Source organism: Mixophyes fleayi, chromosome 1 (genome assembly GCF_038048845.1).
Source record: "Mixophyes fleayi isolate aMixFle1 chromosome 1, aMixFle1.hap1, whole genome shotgun sequence".
Lineage (NCBI taxonomy): Eukaryota > Metazoa > Chordata > Amphibia > Anura > Limnodynastidae > Mixophyes > Mixophyes fleayi.
Window position 1 is genome coordinate 97,064,070 of NC_134402.1, and position 20,008 is coordinate 97,084,077.

The 20,008-nt window shown below is 36.0% G+C and overlaps 1 protein-coding gene across 4 annotated transcripts in view; it reads right to left on the reverse strand.

Annotated features, from left to right (window-relative positions):
* Positions 1 to 20,008, reverse strand: part of GRIA2 (glutamate ionotropic receptor AMPA type subunit 2) — a 143,628-nt gene that overhangs the window by 11,667 nt on the left and 111,953 nt on the right. The gene's annotated exons all lie outside the window — the stretch shown is intronic.

Sequence of the window (20,008 nt, forward strand, 5' to 3'; positions counted from 1 at the left end):
ATTTACATTTGTGCCATATTCTCTCCAATTCTATATGATGGACACGACAATGCTTCGGGAAATATTAAAAGTCTTTGACCTCATTATATATCCTTCATCTGATTGGATCTCTTCACCATTTCTTAGATTTGATTTGAGGCTCATGTTTGGTATTAGGAGCAACTTATACATAGTCTAGGCATGCCGAAGCTATAGAATATTGTTTTATTTTAGAGCAAATCTTAATAGCTGCATCAGCTGCAGGAACACACGTCACCAATTGTCAGTTCTAGTTTCTATGCTTTTTTCAAACTTTATTATCAATTTAACAAAACTCCAATACATATACAGCACTGTAATTTCCACAGTAAGTATATGAACAAATGTTATTCTAACACCCCAGTCGGCAACTGCATATTATGTGAGTTCTATCCGAGTTCCTAAGTACGGAGCTGGTTTAGAGATTTAGGGAAAGAGCTGCACATTTTCCCTTTTTCCTCAATATTTGCAAGAGTCAGGGCAGGTCGAGGGCACGCTCGCATGGCAAGGAGATTAATTATTGTCACACAGCATATTCTGCTGCTCTCCCCCATCCTCCCTGCGCCAAAATCCCCTTTCATTCTTGAGGTTCCGGAGTTCAGCTCTTCTTCATTCTTGAGCAGATCTGTGTTGTATGTTATAACTAAATATTACATGTGACACTACTCTGCTCCAAAAACTGAGCACTGGGGTACTATATACAGTAATACAAAAAGCCATTAGAGTCTTCCTTAGCAGCTCTACTCCCCTGATTCTCTTGAAAATGCAGTTTTTGCACCTCTTCCACCACTCTAGTTCAGATTGTGGCATTGCATAAACGATGTTGGCGATGCATTTGTCTTGAATGTTTTGGTTCCATCTTGTGGCATAACTCTCTCTGCGATAGCTGAATCATTAAATTCAATGTCCAAGTTGCTTTGCTTGTTTTTCTGTGTTTCTGATGGAGCTTGTTGCTCATGCTGAACTTCTTGTGAAATTTCAAGAACACAGTCTTTGTCACTATACTTCTGCTAATTGTTACCTTGTTAGAATCTTGGTGAAGAAATCTATATCCTGTTGGCTCTCATTGTAGCCTAACGAAATGTAATCCTTCTGCATGAGTTTCCTATTTGGTATGATTGTTCTCTTGAAACATGTTTATAGACTTGCATCCAAATGTTTAATATGCTGCATTACAGCCCTCTTCATATGCCTGTTGTACGGAGCTTCCTGTGTAGCCTTACTGGATAAATGATTTTTGGAGAAAACAGCTGTCATTGTTTCTTCACTTTCATATGTCCTTGAGGATGTGGTTCTTTCTCTCTGCTATATCATATACTACTGAGGTCTGGAATATCATTCCATTCCTTTTCAAGGTGGCTTGTGTTTTACCATTTGTATAATAAAGTGCCATTATCTGCATGTAGTATCATTGGCATCCTGCCAAACATGATGCTTATTTGAGCAAAATATTTCTGTGTAATTCACCTTTGCTGTGAAGTAGGTGGACTATTATGTATCTTGACTAATCATTGATGAACTTGAGAAAAAATTGCTTCCGTCCTATGGTCTCAATGCTCATTAGTCTCATGTCCATGTATACCAACTCCAAAGGCTGTTCAGCTCTGTAAGGTTCTTTTAGGAAATGATTTACTTGTTATTTTTCCTTTGAAACAGTAAATGCATTTAATCATCTGGCTGCACTGCCTTCTAGTTACCTTACTTATTGCTTAACAGTTTGCATCATAGATGTTGGTGTTCTTCTTTGCACTTCAGCTGGTGCAATGAATTAGTGATTTTTCTGTCCGCAAGAGTGTGATTCCCTTTTGTGAGGATGCAGCTGTCATCCTTGACAACATTGCGTTGCTTTGTGAGTTTCATCAGCTTACTTTCAAAACTAGGTACACAATACATTATTTACTAGTATCTTTCTGGTGAGTGTAGGGCAGACTGGGCAGGTAACCTTCCCCTATTCTTTCTCAGATCATATATAGTCCATTAGCTAAAATAACTCTTTTGGTATTACTTTGGTCATTAGTCACACTACTTGTGGCTAATCAATATACCAAAGTCACAAAAAACTAGGTCTCTGGCGCTAATAAATCTTGGAAAAAGTAAATATAAATTATTAAACCTCAGCAACTAATGCAGCAACTCAGAAAGGAGGTAGTGTTAATCCTCCATATACAGGAACACACACAAAAAAAAGGGGGAGAGTTGCGCAGAAAATCGCCTAATTAGACATTTATTAAATCCGATCACATAGGATATCCTATATAAAACCTCGAGAGACTAGAAAATAATAATCTCACAGCGTTGTTAACATATAAAATTGGCAGAGATAAACACAGTCATAATAAAAGGTAAAATATATAAAAAACATAGCAAATAATATCGCTCTTAATCAGAGACACAATTGATCAATATGCACTTAGATCCCTATAAATAGTATCCAATTCAAGCGTAAACAATCAATGTACAAAGCAATTGGAGTCAGGGATAAGAGTAATTCTCTAAGAAACCCAAAGAGGCCATAGAGGAATCAAAAAATGTCACATCTATTAAATATCCTGTTGGATCGGATGTTGCTCCTTTTAGTAACAGGAGATGGAATAACTTCAGCGTCACAAATGCGGCTATAAAGTCATAAATTTCCAAACAGATTGTCACCAGAGATTACTGGAGTTTAGGAATAAAATGGGCACACAATAGATATAGACTTCTTGCCGCCTGGGCGGCTAAACATCAGAAGACGTCTCGTACCTCCGCAAAGTGCATAAGTTCTTACCGCCAGCAGATAGTAACCTCACATCAAGGAACAGTGCTGCGTGGAACTGATGTTTATTTAGTCGATCCAAAAACAGACTGAATAGCCTCTTCGGTGCGCACCAATCCAGATAAAGTTGCGAATCACGTGATTATGAATTCCGTTTGTTATACAAACTTTCCATTTCTCTTTAGGGCTCAGGATACCTCGATAGGCATAAGCGGAGCTGAGTAGCAACTTAGATAGATAAAAGTTCCAATCCAGTTAGGAAACACTCTATTTCATTGGTGAATAGAAAATGTATAATCAATCTTTCAGGCAGCAGACACAGAGCGACGCGTTTCGTCTGATATACAGACTTTCTCAAGCAGTAACACACTAACTAGGAAGCTGCCTTTTAAAGAGGATGTCCAATTAAGCATAATTGAAAACACATGTCTGCACACTGAGACTTGTAAGTGCATAAGATCTAATGTTAAGCCTTTCATATAGAACAAGAGTACATGTATTGCATGAGTAGAGATTAACATATATATAAATATATAAATATATCGATGTATGAGATATATAACACTAAGTCAGTGATCTCATGAAATATCCAAAGTACAATTAAGGATAAATAAACACATAATAATAAAAATATATAAATTAAAAAATAATAAAAAATGAATAATAAAAAATTCAGGATTGCCAATCATTAAAATCCATAGTCTCATTCAGGCCATCGGGACAAAGGGTTTGTAACTTAAACATCCATGACACTTCGCTTTTACAAAGTTTCTTATAGCGGTCATCACCTCTTAATGTTGGATCAAATTTTTCTATACCGATAACTTTAAGACCCTTAGGATTATTGTCATGTTTCTCAGTAAAATGTCGATAAAACACTATGTTTCATATAACCTTTCATAATGTTCTGTCTATGCTCTCTGAAACGGCTTTTTAAGGAGCGAATAGTTCTACCCACGTACTGGAGGCCACACGGGCACTCCAGTACGTAAATAACAAATGTGGTTTCACAGTTAATATATTGAGAGATAGCGCACTCTTTATTATTAGCTCTTGATTTAATAGAGATTGTCGCGTTCCCGATAAATTCACATGTGAGGCAAATGTTTCTATTGCACCTATAACAGCCTGGTTTCTTATTTGGTAACCAGGACTGAGATGCCATCTTAGTATTATTGGTGTCGGTTTTCAGGACACTTGGAGCCAACATGTTTTTTAGATTATTATTTCTCTTATATACCACTTTTGGGACACAATCGAGAATGTTACTCAGGACAGTATCTTGAAGTAAAATTTTATGATTAATGGTAATAATTTGTTTAATCAAATGAGATTTATTATTAAATTTAGAAATGTATATAAGAGAGTTACTGATACCATTCTCATTGGAGCTAGCACATGAAGAACTCTTAGTCTTCGGTATTAACAGATCATTACGATTTTTCTTTAAAGCAAAATCTTTAGCTTTATCTACTAAATATGATGGATAACCTCTTTTGGAAAAATCTGCCGACATTTTATCAGATTGTAGGATAAAATCATTAACCATGTTACAGTTGCGTCTAATTCGGCACAACTGTCCCTTAGGGATATTATGAATCCATGGTTTGTGGTGACCACTCTTAAAGTGTAAATATGAGCTGGAATCAACGGGTTTGCTGTAATTAGTGGAGATGATTTTATTGCTATCTCTATCTACTGTTAGAGTAATGTCAAGGAAGTTCACAGTGAACAAATCAAACTGGTGAGTAAAGGATAAATTATAAGTGTTTGAGTTAAGGAAAGAAACAAAGTCAGAGGCCAATTGAGGGCCTCCATCCCAAATAATAAATAAATCATCTATGTAACGGCCATAAAGCACCAGGTTCGCCCCAAATGGACCGCCCCAAATGAGCTCGTCCTCTAACGCCCCCATGTATAATCAATATACCACATATGCTTTGTGGTCGCACTCACGCTAGTGTTAAAGGTAGCCGCACTACCTGAAGTGTTTTCATCCTGTTTTACAGTATCTTTGGTTTTCTGTTGATTATGTTACTTCTTTGACTAAGTCATTCTAGCTTTCCAAATTTGACAGTCAACCTTTAAGTAACCAGGCGCCTGATTCATTAAGGATCTTAACTTGAGAAACTTCTTATTTCAGTCTCCTGGACAAAACCATGTTACAATGCAAGGGGTGCAAATTAGTTTTCTGTTTTGCACATAAGTTAAATACTGACTGTTTTTTCAAATTTAAAGTTGATATTTGTGTGCTACATGAAAAAACAGTCAGTATTAAAACAGAATGCTAATTTGCACCCCTTACTGAAATAAGAAGCTTCTCAAGTTAAGATCCTTAATAAATCAGGCCCCAGGTTTTTACATACAAAACGCGTTTCACATTGCTGATTATAAATTATTCTCAAATCTTGTGTCTTTAATGCTGATTCAGCATTGAGTTTTTATAAGCACTCTCTGTTTTCTGCTTGTAATAAACGACATGTCTATGAATAAACGTAATTCTAATATTTGGAAATGGACTAACTGACGGTGGGATGTCTAACAGGGGTGTTTATTTTGAAATAAATGGCAACACTGTAATAGTACATAGGTGGACTCTAGTCAATTAATTATGTGACCTTTGAAGAAAACTGTCAACAGATTTTTGTCCAGCTAATCAAAGCTGACGCACTAGAAGTATTACACAATTGTGAAATCACAATATATCCTTGTATATGTATAGGACAGATTTATTGTTTTACATCTATAAGGTTGCAAAATGCCTTTGCAATAACTATTCCTCAAAATTACGTACGCTTCCGCTGTGTACACTGTAGTTTAAATTCAATAAACCTGAAACAAAAGCAAATGAATTGACTGCCTAATCCTGTTACACTCATTGTAAAAAGGACAGATGATTCTAGGCACTCAATGGTTTTATGTAAATGTCCATGACTGATTTTAACAGAGGATGCAGAATAAAGTGCTATTAATAATAATGTTTTAAGAATTATGGTCAAGATTTTATACCCTACAGTTAGTGCAATTACAACATATAGTGGATCACCATATTAGATCCATAGCAGTTTGGTAATACCATTATAGTTATCCATTATAGACTACAAGGTTTAGTCTCCTACACATTGTTATATAGGACATGAATAAGTCAGGCAAATTTAAACTGGATAAATCCTCTGTATTTAGAACAAAATAATGGTGCATAAGTCTTCAAGTATATTATTAAGAATGTACAACATTTCAATGATAAAACCATGCTTTGCAATAGGTGCATTGGCTATAAGTACATACAAGAATTTTAGAAAAAGATACATATGATGTTCTATGGTCAGGTATGGATCAACGGAGAAATGATTATCATGAGTTGCTGATATAAATAAGGTAATTTAATAAATTACTATATTCTGTCCGAAAGAGTACTATGGATTAATTGACTGCAGATTCAAGTTGTATGTATAGAATGAAAATGATCATGCTCCTCTCAGCACAGCAGAAATGACCCTAAAAATGTACCCTCCCACCCCTCAACTTGTTTCACTATATATATGTATGTATATATATATATATATATATATATATATATATATATATATATGTACACACATATATATATATATATATATATATATACACAAGTTAACCCGTGCATGATACTCATGCATTCTAGTCAAATCAAGCTACTTAAGGTGTTAAAAAGGTTCTTGTCATGCATTTGGGCCATAGCCCAGGCCTCAACCACCAACCACTCCCCACTGTCACCCCCGGCAACCACCAACCACTCCCAACTGTCACTTCTCCTTCAAGAAATATATATATATATTTTTTTAAATCTTTATAAACACTTTTAACGATTAACAAATTAAAAACATCTTAGTATACCAAATTTCAGCCCTTTCTGAATTTTTTTTTCCACACACACTAAGAATTTAGTAGGTCAGTGTATAACTCCGCCCAGCAGGTGGCGCTGCAGCTTGGTTTTATTTTTTCCACACACACACAGGCAGACTAACACACGCCACTAGATATTTATATTATAGATATGTACATTTATATCCAGACAAGACTGGAAACCAGCCCTCTGTGAAACAATATACTTTATTATTACTTTTAAAGTCCAAAAGTAAGCTGTTCCATTATACCATCCATAGCAGCAAGTAAAAAATAAGATAGATAAGCAACATAATTTTTTCACAATATACTCATCTTGCGCTGATACTGATGGAACAGAGCTCATGTATGTATGTGATAAAATACCCAACGACCATTTCAGTCCTCCTGTGGCACCTTTATCAAGGGCTGCTATGGCCTTGATAAAGGTGCCACAGCCCTTTATAGAGGTGCCACAGGAGCACTGAAACAGTTGTTGGGTATTTTATGACATACACTATCATGAACTCTGTTCTTTGACCGTTATCAAGCCTTTTTCATGAGGAATTGATGTATATGAGGTCTGTACATCAATAGTGGTCAACATATACTAATTGTGCTATTTAAAATCTTTCAATAATTTAAGCATAGCTGTTGAATCTCTACTAAATTATTCTAATTTTGTAACATAAGGTTGTATATTCAAATAAATGAAATGGGATAAATTTGCAGTAAATGAGTTGATTCCTCAGATAATGTGCCGGCCTGGAGGTGTATCTAATGGTTTATGTATATTTGGAATATGATAGAAAACAGTTACTACTGGATGTTTTGATTTAGAATACAAATAATACAATTTTTCAAATCTTCTAAAATTATATTACTCTCTTTAGGAAACATTTCCTATTAATGATTCCACCTCCTTTATCTCCTGCTTTGCTTAATAGCATATCGGCTAAGAGAATTTAGTGATGCTTGTTTGGTCAAATTATGGGTATAATTAATACCTCTAGTATCAAATTACCAAAAATCACTTAAAAGTGCAAATTTATTATGTGTGGATATTTCAGTGTTATAAAATGATGTGGCTTTTAGGTGAGGGAGAATAATTTGGGTCCTGTGTGTCCTGTGGGTCCTGATTTATTTGGTGTATTTGTTAAAATGATGAGCTGACTTTTCGTCCTGACTCATGGGTAAAGATGTATTAGACACTCTAATTTGATACTCTACTTTAATTTGAGTGTTATGTTTGTGTCCTAATGAGTTGTTTGAATTCCTAGTGCTGGTTTTACCCAAATATCTTACTTTATTTTGTTGGTAATCTACCTAATCTGTCACAATGTTCAACAAGATAGGCCATACCTGCTAAGATTGACACAACTGAACTGAGATGTGTGGAGTCTAACATGCTCAGCAAGTGCGCTGAGCATTCATCTAATACTCTAAACCAAACTTTAACAACATTTTGCTTAAGTAAACCAAAAGTAGGTTATTCAAAAAAACGTAATCCTCTTGGGATCTGGCCAACTTCTAAATATTTTTCTAATGTTGCTATATCCCATCAATATTTGATTTCTTTAATAGCATTTTTTCTAAAATAAATTAGAGTGGTATGAATATATGTATTCATATATTGTATTTCATCAGAAAAGAGTACAGAACATTGTTGAGGTCGTTTTGTGCAGTCATTGAAAAATGTAATATTGAAAGTATTTTAAATATTTAAAATCAAATTAAAGACTAATATAATATGTTATTGGTAAAAAGTTACATTTATATATATTTAAAATAGTGGATAGTGCTGGACACAGGACAGCTGGTTGATAGTTAATATAGAGTAAAAAGATCTATATTAAATGACCATGCTACCAAAATTAAATGCAATACCAAAACCAATATTTATGCACTAAAAGCAAACATTAATGCATAAATATGATGATATCTATATAATCCATACAATTATAATGGCACAATATTTTTGTCAGTGCTTTATAGGCTAGTCTTATGAACCCGATTCAGGTACTCATAAAATGGCAGTTAATGAAGAAAATGCTTAGCAATGGATAACTTCAGAATGTAAATTTGAAGTAAACAGTTATGTCTAAAATAACGTCATAATGGATATGAAAATAAATCAATCAAACAAAATATACAGATAAGGTCTCTAACATTTTAACTTAAGCTTACTCATCATAAATCTGTGTACTTGGAGAATTCACACTCACAGGAAAGTTATTATTATATTAGGATAAGTATTAGTTCTTAGTCTTTGTTGACATGATAATGGAGGAAAATATCACAATATTGACATTTCTATTTTAATTCACTCTGGTATATTTTGCATTTATGAATGACAAGACTGCAATAGTATGTGTATATTGGTATCTTGACAGTGAAGACCTCCCACACACTATTCTGCATTACCCTTTCCAAAAAGAACCCCTATATTGATTATACTAATCTGCATTTTCTGCAACTTTTATCATTTAAGGTACCAGAGTAACAGTAGTAATGCTATAGATATAAATGAAAACTGAATATGTTATAAAATATAATATAATATAATATAATAAAAACAACATTTAAAGCAGTTTTAGATTGGTTGCCTGTTCTTGCAATTTGACAACATATTTCACATGAATTGAATTTCGCAGTGGAACATGCCATTTTCCAGAGGTTTAAAGTTCCAGCAATATAATCTTCAAGTTCCGTCTCTACTTTTATATTCCATGGAATGGCCATTTGAACACTGTGGGCCTGTATATGCCGATAGGTGCCATATTTTTCATAAAATTAAACTGCACATGCTCAGAAAAGGAAAAAGCCAGTGAGCCCAAGTACATCCAATTCATCTTCAACACAAAGAACACTTCCGACAGCCTGCGATTTCAGGGGCAGAACGTGGAAAGGAGGGAACGTATCCCGTAGTCAATGTATTAGTGATGATGGACAAGTATGCATGCCACAACATGTGTTTGCAATTAGGAGCAAATGTAACAAGTCATTTTATATATAGTACGCATTGAGAACATCTTGATCATTTTTCCTTAATGATTAAATTATTAACTGGTGACAATAATTGGAATTTTTGCTTTCTGTGCATACTTCTGGAACTTTATATTCCACATATGTATTACTCGTATCATGCAGTGTGCTGTGTCTGTCTCTATATGGCAAGTTTTGTATATGCAGAGCGCACCTAAACCCGTATTCAACAAGAGACGTTTCTTCAGATCTGCTTGTTGGTAAATACGGACGTGTGTATGACCGAATTACGCACACTGTGTTCGGTTTGTGTGCCTTAATGAATCAGGCCCTATATTTGTAAATATGCATGTCAAAGAATTTAAAGTCTGTTAATAGAATAGTTGTCCATCTCTATATATGTTTAAGTTCCGTGATATACCAGACTCTCAGATTATTAAGAGTGGTACTGTCAGCACCATAGTAATTTAGCATTCCTTGCAATTGCATTTAATATTTACAATTAACATATCATCTCCTCTTCCAGACAAGGTCATTTTGAAGGAAATAGTCACATTCTGCTGATAATCACTGGAACAAATTTGTATTTAATAAATCAGTGTTTCATTTTACCAATTTTTTTTTCCATTGAAATTTCTGCATTTCACTTACACTGTCATTTGTGTGAACCGAACCATAATGTTTTCAACTCCAAATTATTGTCGTATTATTACATAGAGATATTTTTAGTTTCAATATTCCTTTCTTTAATTTATGAGATTTATTCTTTTCAATTTAAATGCAAGAATTAATCAATTCCTCTAAATATTAAATTGGTCAAATAGTTACAACTGCACAAAATCAAATATGCTACGAGTCTTCATATTGTGAGGCCAGACATTGAATATCCTGGAATGAACCCTAGAATCATGCTGACAGAGGATTTAACCTTTAGCAGCCCCCTTACCTTTAGAGTGAGAGATGCTCACCATTAGTACTTGGCTGCCCCCAAGATTTAGGCACATAGTAGTAGGTTGTTCTAGAAGACACTGATCAAGTGGTACTGTATCGAGAACAAGGAATGCAGCTACTAACACAGGACAGGTGTGCTGTCAACATGGAAGTCAGGCAGCCTCTAGAGGATAGTCAGTACCAAAGCAAGGGTCAGGGCAGATGACATTCCAAAAGTGTGACTGGGTTCAAGGCAAAGGGTCAGGGCAGGCAGTGTTCCAGAGAGTAGCCAGATCCAAGATAAAAAGGTCAGGGCAGGCAGCATTTCAGAGAGTTGCCAGAGAGTAGTCAAAATGCAAGTTGTGGTCAGAACCAGAAACTAAGTAAGAATCCTATCATAAAGGTATAATACAGTGCAATGTGAGTGCACCTGTAATCGGCACAGTAGTGCTGAGTTCCCTGTACCATGAAGCGCATGGAGCCAATTAGAAGGTTCCTAGTGAGCCAAGACCCCCTTACACTTGCTACAGTGCAATCATGAACTGTACAGCCAACCAAGCTGCTCAGGAGGTGTTCAAAAAACTGAGATGTGCAAAAAAGTAAAAGATCGCGGTGAAGCGGACCTGTGCTCCTCACCCATTACACATATTTTGTAAATGCAACTTACATTTTTTAAAGCACTGTTTTGTATAATATCTCATTTAGGTACTGTTTAAATGATTACTAAAACCTGGCTTACCTCTGTTCACAATAACTACTCTCTTACTACAACATTACACGCACTTTAGGCCTGGAAAAACAGCACCAGACACCACATTCAGTCTCCAATGATCCAAACCTCAACCAAGGTACACCAAATAATCCACGTCACAATAATTGAACAGGCATTGCTGAGTGCCACTAGAGGAAATTGCACTTCAAAATTGTCTTCCTTCGCTACAGATTCATCATTTTTTTCTTACAACTCAACCCTTTCATTCGCTAAGCAAAACTACTTCACTTCTCTAATATACATTCAGTCTTCTAACTTCCGATGCATCTTTGCCATCTTCAACTCACTTATCTGACAACCTGCATCACCTCCCCCATCCTCCCTCACAGGCCATGACTATGACAAAATTCTGCAGGATATCTCCACATTGTATACCCCACATGCTCCACCCACCCTCTACTCCCACACTCAGTTCATTCCCCATGGTAACTGAGGATAACGACTCTGCACTCATCTCATCATACCCTACAACCTATTACTTAACATTTATCACTCTGAAGCTCTCTGCTGTCTCTTCCCCGCTGTATGTACACACCAAGGTCACCTCTTTAACCTGACTCTCTGCACTGGCATATCTCCATTGTTCTTTAGACAGATATTCTTTTCACCAATTTAAAGAAATCCACCCTTGACCCTCTCCATCAAATTACTTCCATATTTCTCTCCTCCCCTTACCTCTAAAGTATTTGAGCTGCCTTTGTACAGCCACATATCTGACTTTCTCTCCTGTCACTCTCTTCATATCTCTCTACAATCAGACTTCCACTCCCAACATTTCAGTGAGACTGCACTAACAAAAGTGATCAACAATCTACTTAAATCTAAGTCTATGGGGAAGTTGAAATTAACGGCAAAACTGCTTTAAATTCCCCCTGCAAAGTTGCCGATATTTAGCGACTTGCAAAATGCGCAGTTGTCCCATTTACCCCCAGGTGACAATGCCTAGAGAATATAAACTTTTTAGATTTAACACCCAGTAATGGCAAGGGTCTGAGAGGAGCGCCCTAGCCACAGGCAGGAAGAGATTGTAAGAAATATTTTGCAGAGTAGAGAGTATGGAACCAATTTATCCCTTATTTAATGTATACCCTGGCAAGCTACTGTGGTAACATTAATTGACCTTACTCTCATCCCTATCTCATGTAAAAGATAATGAGAGAAATAGGGTTCCCTATGCAGCATGTGTAAAAAATAAAGAGAATATAAACTCCATTAATATACTGGATATTATTTCTCGTTATACAAGCTTAAAGACATATATTGCACTATAATGTTGGTTTGTTTAATTTAAAACCCATAAATGATGACCATTAAATAAAAAGTTTTGGTTGTATAGAGACAGAGAAGGATTAAAGTGAAAAGAGGTCAAAGATGGAAAAAAGGGTCCATAGGAATTGCAGACACAATCTTAAGGCACCTAGGCACTTCATTGCAAATGTAACATGTTAGTTAAAAAGGGGTCGTTATAAAGGTATAGTTAATATGAATAAATAGAATGTTAAAATTCACAAAAAAAAAGATATTGTATAGGGAATTAATAAAAATAGGTGTGGAATAGGTACTATATTAAAACATTGCAAATAAAAATGTTGGTAAAATATTTCCATGTTGTGAAAACAAAGCAAAAGCTCCACTGTGTTAAATTATCTCTCTAGAGAGGTTCTCCTCCAACATCTTCAATATTTAAATTAGCTTGTTCTATGCTTTGATATTAATAGCAATATATTTTTCACAATTTTGCAACTCAATTTAAAACTGTCAAAAGGCATTACTTTGTAAGTGATAACTGGCATTTATATAAGGTACAAAAAAAGTAGGACAATTTTCTAAGAGGTTAATACGGAAAGCATCTTAAAAAAAAATACTCTCATGAAAATGTTTTTCTATAGTCTATGTTCTTCTTGATTGACTTAATAGTAATGAACTGGTCTGCAAATAGTTAAACTATACCATCATTTCTCTTGACTTAAGACATCAAGAAATATAAATAATCAATCAAGCAGTCTTCAAATTAATAATGCATCACAAGTGTTTTATATACTATGTGTTGGGCAATTTGCACCAAAATATTTTATCATCTCCAACTAATGAACTAAAAATGAATGTGGCTTATTCATTAAGGATACATTCCGTATTTTGCGCAAAATCCCTCTGCGCATGCCCAGAACATACCCCGATGAACGCAGCAACATCCAATTCATCTTCGATCTTAAAGGACCCTTACAACAGCCTATGATTCATGGGCAGACCGGGATGGGACTGGACGTATACACATAGTCAATGTGCAGTAAAGTCATGCCAAGCTCAAGCACATGCAGCAATATCCGAATCAAGCTTTGGGCATCTCTAAGGTATGTGCTTTTCTATTGTATCACTTGCACCAGCAACAGGTTGGTGATGGTGATGACAGTCGTGTATGCATGTTAGAACATGTGTTTGCACAGTAGACATTCATAAATGTATTTTGTGGGGAATTATTTTTTAATGCTTTGTTATTAATGACTTTATTATTAACATGTGACATTTTTTCTGTTAGTTCTTTTGGAACATTATATTCCACATATGTATTGGATGTATCCTACAGTGTATTGTCTGTTACAGCAGAACGCAGCTAGACCCGTATTCAACAATGTATCTTTACATCTGCTCAACTCTTGTTGACTATGGATGTGCATATACCAGACTTATGTGCAGTTTTTAAAAAATACGTTAATTTTGCTTGCCTTAATGAGTCATGCTCAATATGTCACAAAACAAGCCCTAAGGATCTCATTTAGAGTCGGACGCAACGTCTGTTTTAGGCGCAAGTGTGTTTGGTGCTTTCTGTACATGCATGATAGTGTTTTTTGTTAGATGTGCCTAAAACGGACTTTGTATCTGACTCTAAATGAGGTCCTAAATGTTTACACCACCCAACTCTTTTTTACTTTTCTTTCCAATCTACCTTAAAGTTCACCTAATAACCATGTAAAATATGAGACTCAAAATTCATTAATTTCTATTTTGCTATTATGGTCTCTTTTATTAAAGGTAATTAAGGTAAACTATATTGCCTTAAACTGCATATTTGTTTACTTCAGGTCTAGCTTATATTCTTTGTGCAGTTATTGTCTGCATAGTTTCCACTATGAAATTGAGCCAAATGGCAGGCAATATCATGCAAAAAAATACCTTTATTATCTAAGTCTATATATCTCACTAGCATTTAGACAAATCTATACAGTAATCTTGGTATATTACCTTTAGTAAATGAAAACTATATTAAAAGTAAAAAAAATAAATGCAGATACTACTGAATATATTATTTGCTAAACCATACACTTTACAAACCATTTTAATTGGAGGACCACTGCACTAAGTTCATGACATCACACAGCCAGTGGCGACAGTGCTGAAAGAGCAGCTTGTGCAATGAGAGGTTGGCCCTGCGATGCTGGTAGATCCACTAATAAGGCCGCCATTCTGCTATTGTGAGAATGGGAATGGATTGGCTCATGTGGAATGAAGACCTGTTTTGTCTTTCACTTCAAGAACTGAAATCCCAAACAGAGCTTCACTGCACATGAACCGCCCCCATTCATCGCATGCTCGGTACAGAAGAGCAGAAGCCTTCAGAGCAGACCACACAAGAATTCTGTACACAAATTAACAAAACACAAAATACTTTTCACGCACTACAAAAGCACTAAAACTATCTGTTTCCTTTTCAAAATAACTCATTTGTTCATTTATTTATTTATTTGTTAACCTGTGCATAGCAGGGCATTTTTTGCTTTGCAGAGGGATGCACAGAAATTGTTCTCCTGCTTTTCGTACAAAAAGAATTGAATTATCAGAGCAAATGGAGATGGGTTTCATCTCTATATTTTTAATGCTACACACTTGTACCTAGAAACTCTATACACTGTAATAAAACTAATCTTTGATTCACAAGTTCCCAATGCAGATTTGTAGATTGGGTTAAATGCATAACAGTTTATTATGACCAGTTATTGTTAATTGAGCAAATTAAATTGCCTCCAAAGTGCAAACTGTCTTATTGTATATTAATTTATGTCATAATGTAAAATATTTTTTTACATTTATAATTAATTATATATGAATGCCATACTATACATAAATATGTTAAACAATGTGCGTACACAACACTATGTAATAATGAATGATTAAAAAGTACATAATAGCAATAAACTGTTCTTTGTATAGATGTTACCTTATTACTTCTAAGAGGATTTTGTCATCAAATATATAATACAAATCTAGATAATACTTGCAGAATGGGTTATTTAACAGTGTAGTATAGATTCAGAAAAGTTGCAATGAAATAGTTATTTTATCTCCACCTAAAACATAAATTTTTATTTGTGCTCAATCGTCATCAATGATCAATTCTTGACTGAAGGACAAACAGACATCAACTTTTCCATTTATGCATGTCAGAATTTTGTTCGCTATGTGGGATTATGATCCAAACGTAATAAACGAAATAGGCATGCATTACGTTACATTTTTTTTAATTTAAAAATGTAATGAGAATAGAGACTATGATGGAGATGATGTTGTTAGTGATGGAACCTGTGGCTTGAAATTTTTGGGCAGACAAGTCACCCACTGAATGGTGAAAGTCATATATTGACCCATGTCATATTCACTTAACCACATATCTGTTGGGGCGATATTTGGTGGCGATAGTTGTGGCTGGTTTAGGACTTTCCAATATAATTATTACAAATATTAAGTGGTGATGACTAAGACTTTAAAGTTTGTAAATCAGAATTGTCATCAGGTGCAAATGCATTGTCATAATGATCTATATATAATTATCCTCATCATCATCAGTACAAAATTGCTAGATGTTCAATAGATACATACACAATTGAACTGCCATCTGGATAGTCAGGTCTGGCCTCGTTTTCCCAAAAGAGATGATTATGGCAAGTGATTATCTTGGCTTGCAATGATAACTACCTTCTAAGATGATATATGGCATGCATTTATTTGATTAAAAGATTCATTGGTGCTTGTTTGTAGGTTGCAGGTGATGAAGAACTGACAGACATGACACTGTCCGGTTTTGCATTATCAGTTTTATTTCCTGCATTATAAACTACAGTTTCCCTTACATGCATCAAGGAATAACTATTTATCCCCATCTGAGGCTGACTATGATATTGCAATACCACTGTCACATGATCTTCATACTCGGACTATTATGTTTATTCAATGACAACTAACTGCAATTTCAGATATGATTTTTATCACCACTACTAAGACTCCACATATCATCCTCAAAATCTGCAAAGGTCTGACTAAAGTTTTGCGTTACAATATGATGAAGGTAATGATAAAGATCCAGAAGAGTCATTATTTTCTGAACATGGGCTCACCAGTCCATAACTTGATATCTACAAAACCATTATTATTGCTTAAGAGAATTGTGTCCCTTTTTGGAGTCTACTTTTATTTTCTTCATGTGCAATACTTTGTAAAGTAGCTGTCAGTCAGTATAAGTAAACTGGATATAGTGAATTCACAATGATAAAAGTCATTAATTAGAGGACTTGGACAGACAGATTAGGACAAAAACAAATGTATTGTCCACCAGTAAGTGCATTGCAAAAAACACATTGGTTGATATCACAATTGTTGCTTGTCTATTTCTCCACCTAGATAGCAAAAGGTGCTGATGACAAGTACAGAAATGTCATTTTGTATAATTATGACTGTAATAAAACAAATTAAAAAGCTGTTTAAGAAAGGTAAATTTGTCCAGCCAGTGTGCAACAACAAAGTACCACTACAAGAGAGGAGCAAAATGTTCGAAACTGTTCCGGAATACTCATGAAATTCCGTGCCCAAATACGGAATGTTCTATGTTTCATCTGGCAAAATTTACCTTTAAAGTTCTGTGCAAGTTTCCTTTCTGCTACCCTGAACACACCACATAGTTCTATGAATTGACACCAGAGCTGTCCCAGCACCAGTTATATATTATAAATCCAGCAAAATACAGAATCTACAAATACAGTGCGGTATGCCATTATGTAGAATAGCTGGGCAAAAGCAGAACCCAAACATTGTAGCCCAAAACTTTGCATCTCTGTGAAATGGCTTATTCACCACAAACTTTGATTCAAATTAAGTACACATTAAGCAACTGTCATCTCACAGCACTACTAATTCAATAATGGACTAGGAAATGTTATATTAGACAGAATTGGTATTACAAAATAATTCACAAATGTTTAATCAAGAGTAAGACTGTTAAAGTGTAAAGTTCCATTTGTTAAATCGGAAAAGGTTACCTACAAATCTATTGTACCCCAATAGATTGAGATATTTGGCCTAAAAATTAGGTGAAAAGTTTTTAAAAATAACTGTGAAAAAACAATGCATTACACAGCTATATAACAATGTGAATCGTAATTCACTAATTACAACCAGTGAATGGTAGGGAACTGTCAATTCTCTTGTATCAGCTGCTTTGGGTGAAATCAAACACACACCTTTGTGTGGATGTAAAGTATAGGGTTAAAGAGTTATTGTCGCACTACTATAAATATATTAAGACTGTTTCTGTATATCCTTAATATTCATTAACTGGTTAATTTGTTGTGATAGGTTTTACAGTTTTTCACATCATTTTAGGATACAGGTGCCACCAACCAGCACTACACAAACCATACACAGAAGAACAACAGAGAAACAGGGCCGGCTTTTGCCTGGTGCACTACCGTCTTAGGTAATTTGAATTACTTTAATTTCATGTGAACCACTGTTGTAAAAAAAAAAACTTAACTTTTATTATATCATATTAAGACTGTCTTCTTTATTTCTTAAAAACAGCAAAATATTTAAAATTGTTTAGTGAATTGTGATATGGGGTTTTAAACTTGTTGTGCAGATCTCCCTTTATTCCATCTATAAGAATTCCACTGCATTGTCAAACTGATCGGATGATGAGTCAGTCTGCAATATTATTCTGTAAAAGTATCACACGCTGGGCAATCGGTCTGCGCACCCGATGCCCAGTGCACTTACCTGGTCCCCGCTGACAGCTCACTCCGTCCCGGCCGCCGCCATCTTGGCTTCGGGTCTGCGCATGCACAGATCTGATCTATTCATTCCCTCTGCTCCTTTCCTGTTGTTTGACTCCAAACTTCAAAAGGCACCTCCTCCTGATGATAAGTGCCTGTTCTTTTAGTCACCTGCCATTAGGAGCTAAGTTTGGCTTCCTTCTGCCCATTGCTATTAGCATTTCCTGCACTACCGAAGGTTGGAACTGCACACCTCCCTGTCATCTCCGCCACTCCAGTGGTAACGCTGCAGTCCGCCTACTACACTTCTCTGTCAGCTGTGTTCGTGTTCCTGAACTGCACACCTCTGTGTCTTCTCCGCCACTCCACTGGTAACACTGCAGTCCACAGATTACACTTCTCACTCAGCTATGTTCGTGTTTCTGAACTGCACACCTCCATGTCATCTCCGCCATTCCAGTGGTAACGCTGCAGTCGACAGACTACACTTCTCACTCAGCTGTGTTCGTGTTTCTGAACTGCACACCTCCACGCCATCTCTGCCATTCCAGTGGTAACGCTGCAGTCCGCCGACTACACTTCTCTCTCAGCTATATCTGTGTTCCTGTACTACCAGAAGGCTGCAATTGTATACCACCGTGCTGTCTCCACTATTCCAGTGGTAACCCTGCAGTCTGCAGACCTCTCCTCTCTCAACTGTATCGACATTTCTACGTTACCCGCTGTCTGCAGTCTCTCACCTGCCAGTGAGTTCTTCTTTCTTTGTGCTGTTTGCTATTGCAGTCCATTCATGTATATTTCCCTTTTGTGTTTCGCGTGGTACTCTTAACGAGGGCTGCGACCTGCAGGATAGACGCAGCTAAGACCATACCACCAAACCACCTTGCGGCGGTCCCTGGTGAAAACCGTCTCCCCATTAGACTCTGCGCCTCAGTGGAGTAGTGCTAATCTAGGCAAACCTAAGATCCAAATTGCTAAACCGTGACAAAAAGTCTGTGGTCACCTCTTAGATTTATAATAAACTTCACATAATAAGTATTATATTAATTGCAATGTTTAAATTAATCTGTAGCACTAACATGTAATTCCCCAATATATAGCAGGGATTGAACCACTATCCCTTATGTGGTTCCCTGTAATGGTTAAGGAAGGGGAGCGAATTGCTGGCTACCTAATCTAAACTACTAAAGCTTGCGATTGGGCAGAATACTTCTTTTGAAATGGTAAAGTAGATCGCTGGTGGAATATTGTTAATTCTTAAATGAAGGTGGAGAAGTGTACAGCACCAATGCCGATGCGCGTTTCTCTGCACTGCTTTCTTTAGGCCAAACAGTATGCCAGGAGAGTTGACTGGGGCTACAGGGCGATTAGTAGTATACAGAGTAGTACACATTACCATGTGGCACGTGTCTCCCCTCCTCTATGTGGCAAAATCTTCAACCAATCAGGGGTGGCGGAGATCGGCTCTGCTCTGTTTGAAGCAGAGCTGCATTGTATGTAAGAAACAATTCTTATATTTAATGCCACTCTATTCCAAAAGCAGATTGCTGCAACAGCTCAGGAGCTTTGTTTAATCAAGGTAACAAACACAGTGAAGTACACATAGAGTTAAAAAATAGTGTATGCTTCGCCGTGTTTGTTATGCTG